At 49.2% G+C, this 4,765-nt stretch overlaps 1 pseudogene; it reads left to right on the forward strand.

The window, feature by feature from the left end:
• The first annotated feature begins 844 nt into the window (after positions 1 to 844).
• LOC109028201 (protein PAT1 homolog 1-like) lies at positions 845 to 3,067 on the forward strand (annotated as a pseudogene).
• The last annotated feature ends 1,698 nt before the right edge of the window (positions 3,068 to 4,765 follow it).

Below are 4,765 nucleotides of genomic sequence, written 5' to 3' on the forward strand. Positions count from 1 at the left end.
CCAATAAATGTTGATCACCACCCTCTTTGGGGCAGCTGGGCAGGGCCTATGGTGGCCTGTGTGGGGCAGGATTCTATTTTATGTCCATGGTTCCTGTGGAAAGTGAACATGTTCTGATGAGCTAGCTCGGCCAAGGTGGGGGTCCACACCCCGGACATCCACTTAAGCAGTCAGCTGCATAGGACGCCACTGCTTGTCTTGGACGGGACCCATGGACCTCCTGCTAGAGGAGTTCTGGTCCCGTGTGCCCAAGGTGCAGCTGGCCCAGGAAGGAGGAGGCTGGTGTGCATTGCTCCTGGGGGTGGCTCCCCAGCTCCATCTTCACAAATTTCAATACTTCCTATCTGTTTGCAACTAACCTGTTCTCCTACTGGCATCTGTGACAGCTTTTTTTTTGAGATGGAGCCTTGCTCAGTCACCCAGGCTGGAGTGCAGTGGTGCAATTTTGGCTCACTGCAACCTCTGCCTCCCGGTTCAAGTGATCCTCCCACCTCAGCCTCCCAAGTAGCTGGGAATACAGGCGTGTGCCACCATGACTGGCTTTTTTTTTTTTTTTTTTTTTTTTTGGTATTTTTTGTAGAGACGGGGTTTCACCATGTTGACCAGGCTGGTCTCAAACTTCTGACCTCAAGTGATATACCCACCTTGGCCTCCCACAGTGCTGGGATTACAGGCGTGAGCCATCACGCCCGGCCCAAGTCTTTTTTTTTTTTTTTGAGACAGAGTCTTGCTTTGTCACTCAGGCTGGAGTGCAGTGGCGCGATTTCGGCTCACTGCAACCTCCGCCTCCTGGGTTCAAGCAATTCTCCTGCCTCAGCCTCTGGAGTAGCTGGGATTACAGGTGTGTGCCACCACGCCCGGCTAATTTTTTTATTTTTAGTAGAAAAAGGGTTTCACCATGTTGGCCAGGCTGGTCTTGAACTCCTGACCTCAGATGATCCTCCCACCTCGGCCTCCCAAAGTGCTGGGATTACAGGCGTGAGCCACCCTGCCCGGCTGGCCTAAGTCTTTAAATGTAATTGCAACTGGGCGTATGGCAGCAGCCAGGGGTCCCAAGTCGGTGGAGGACCTGAGCCCGGGGAGTCAGAGCTTCTTCCCTCCCTTCCCTACTCTTCTCCCCACTCCCTCCCTCCCTCCCCAAGAATCTTTGGAGGATTGTCCTGTGGATGAAGTTGAAGATGCATTTCAGGGCCTGGGAAAAGAAGATGAGGAAATTGAACAATTCAGTGATAAGACATTCGGGTCAGGTGCAATTGATGATGACTGGCGGGAAGCACATGAGTGCCTGGCTGAACTGGAAGAAAAGCAACCAGTGGCAGTTATTAAACAAACAGGCAATGGAGAGAGGGATGAAATGGACTTGTTGGGTGACCATGAGGAGAATCTGGCAGAAAGGCTCAGTAAGATGGTGATTGAAAATGAACTAGAAGATCCAGCTATCATGACGGCAGTGCAAACCAGGCCAGTTTTATAACCCCAACCGGGAAGTCTGAATTCCAGTATCTGGGATGGATCTGAAGTTCTGAGGGGAGTCCAAAGACTACTGTTCAGGAAATGCCTGCAGTGTCTGTATTAGAGTGTGCCTTGCCTCAGAGGCCCCCAGGCTCCAGAAGATGATTGGGACCTTTCTGAACATGCATTACCAAGGCGGCCAACTTCACCTATCATTGGCAGTCCTCCTGTTAGAGCTGTCCCCATAGGCACCTCACCTAAGCAGATGGCTGTATCCAGTCTCACCCAACACTTTCTGTGTCTGACGCCTGTCCATGTTCAGCCCCCAATGCCACCACAATATCCTGCTCCCTATAGTGACAGGACATCTCCAAGCCAGCTCTGCTGTGTCCCGCTACAGTCTGGATGTATGTCTCCCAGCCAGTTCGCCTGGGTCCCTGGATTTGTTGGTAGTCTACCTGCTGCTATGAATCCCAAGTTACTACAAGGGCCAGTTGGGCAGATGCTTCCCCCAGCACCAGGCTTCTGTGCCTTCTTTAGTGCTCCACCCCTGCTGCACCACCTCCACAGCAGCACCCTCCTGGCCCAGGACTTCACCTGCAAAACCTAAGATCTCAGGCCCCAATGTTTATACCAGACACAAGTCACTTTCATCCACAGCACTGTCAACTCTTGCATCAGAGACAGCAACAGAATAGAAATCAGCATCAGAGTCTCAATGGTGTAGGAGATAGAGGAAGTCAATGGAACAGTCATCAAGATCTTCTCTGAAAGGATCCATATGCCAATCTCATGTTGCAGTGGGAAAAGGATTGGGTCCCTAAATTCCAGATGATGCAACTGCAAAGCACTGATCCCTGGATTATTTTTATTACCAGAATTACTTGGAAAAACTGTCAACTGCTGAAGAAATATAAGGTGATGGCCCGAAAAAGGAGCGCACCAAGCTCATCACCCCTCAGGTGGCCAAACTGGAGCGCGCCTATAATCCAGTGCAATTTGCGGGCTCTTTGGGAAAGCTGACTGTTTCTAGTGTAAATAATCAGCAAAAAATGATTGATGCTGTTGTGACATCTTGGAGTGAGGATGATGAAACAAAAGTTTGAGACGAGGAGAAAAACCCTTGTCATGGCCGAGCGCAGTGGCTCAAATCTGTAATCTCAGCACTTTGGGAGACCGAGGCAGGCAGATCATGAGGTCAAGAGATTGAGACCATCCTGGCTAACACGGTGAAACCCCGTCTCTACTAAAAATACAAAAATTAGCCGGACGTGGCGGCGGGCGCCTGTAGTCTCAGCTAGTTAGGAGGCTGAGGCAGGAGAATCGCTTGAACCTGGGAGGTGGAGGTTGCAGTGAGCTGAGATCACGCCACTGCACTCCAGGCCTGGCGACAGAGGGAGACTCCATCTCAAACAAACAAACAAACAAAACCCTTATCATAATTGAGAAAACCTACAGATTACTCCTTGATGTGGAGGACTATGAAAGAAGTTATTGCCTAAAGCTAGAATGGATGACGGAAAGCACAAAATTTGTAGCATGTATGACAACTTAAGGGGGAAATTGCCCAGACAAGAGAGGCCTAGTGATGACCACTTTTTACAGATCATGTATATCCAAAAAGAGAAGAGAATGGTTGCCTGTATTCTTCCTCTGCTCTCCACAGAGCAAGCAGCTGACATTCTCCTGATAACAGCCAGGAACCTCCCTTTCTTTATCAAGAAGGATGCACAAGGGCCAGGTGCCCTGGCTCACTCTTGAAATGCCAGCACTTTGGGAGGCCAAGGCGGGCAGATCACTTGAGGTCAGAAGTTCGAGACCAGCCTGGCCAACATGGTGAAACCCCATCTCCACTAAAAATACAAAAATTAGCCAGACATGGTGGCGCGCACATGTAATCCCAGCTACTTGGGAGGCTGAGGCAGGAGAATCACTTGAACCTGGGAGGTGGAGGTTGCAGTGAGTTGAGATTGTGCCAATGCACTCCAGCCTGGGTGACAGAGCGAGACTCCATCTCAAAATAAATAAATAAATAAGTTAAAAATAGCCGAGTGTGGTGGTGTGCACCTGCAGTCCCAGCTACTTGGGAGGCTGAGGTGGGAGGATCATTTTAACCCAGGAGTTCAAGGCTGCAATGGGCTATGATCACAGCACTGCACTCCAGCCTAGGTGACAGAACGAGACACTGTAGCTAAATAAATACATGTGAAATGTGAGCTTGCTTCTATGAAAATAACTTTTTATGTCAGGTTTCATGTTTGAAACAGCTACACACAATTTCTGATAACTCTTTATCAGGAGAAATAGGCTTTGTAATGGTAGTCTCTTAAGAAATTCTTGATGGCTACTAATAGTGAGAACCTTTATTCACAGCTGCAGGTGATATAAAATTTGGACCTTTTTAGGCCAGGCGTGGTGGCTCATGCCTATAATCCCAGCACCTTGGGAGGCCAAGGTGGGTGGATCACCTGAGGTCGGGAGTTCGAGACCAGTCTGACCAACATGGAGAAACCCTGTCTCTACTAAAAATACAAAATTAGCTGGGCATGGTGGCACATGCCTGTAATACCAGCCACTTGGGAGGCTGAGGCAGGAGAATCGCTTGAACCTGGGAGGTGGTGGTTGCGGTGAGCTGAGATCGCACGTGCCATTGCACTCCAGCCTGGGCAACAAGAGCGAAACTCTGTCTCAAAAAGAAAAAAAAATTGGACTTTTTTTTTTCTTTTTGAGACAGTAACATTCTATCGCCCAGGCAGGAGTGCAGTGGCTTGATCACAGCTCACTGTAGCTTCCACCCCCCCAGTCTCAGGTGATCTTCCCACCTCAGCCTCCCAAGTAGCTGGGACCACAGGCACACACTGTGACGGCTGGGTTTTTTATTTTATTTTTTTTGTAGAGACGAAGTCTCATTATGCTGCCTAGACTGGTCTTGAACTCCTGGGCTCAAGTGATCTGCCCTCCTTGGCTCCCAAAGTGCTAAGATTATAGGTGTGTGCCACCACATCCAGCCTGAAATGATTTTTTAATCTCTTTCCTTTCCTTTTTTTTTCTTTTTTGAGACAAAATCTCTCTCTGTCACCCAGGCTGAAGTGCAGTGGTGCCATCTAGGCTTACTGCAACTTCTGCCTCCTGGATTCAAGAGATTCTCCTGCCTCAGCCTCCTGAGTAGCTGGGATTACAGGCATGTGCCACCATGCTCAGCTAATTTTTGTATTTTTTTAGTAGAGATGGGGTTTCACCATGTTGGCCAGGCTGGTCTTGAACTCCTGAACTCAAGTGATCTGCCCTCCTTGACCTCCCAAAGTGCTGGGAT

The sequence above is a fragment of the Gorilla gorilla genome, chromosome 13 (genome assembly GCF_029281585.2).
Source record: "Gorilla gorilla gorilla isolate KB3781 chromosome 13, NHGRI_mGorGor1-v2.1_pri, whole genome shotgun sequence".
Lineage (NCBI taxonomy): Eukaryota > Metazoa > Chordata > Mammalia > Primates > Hominidae > Gorilla > Gorilla gorilla.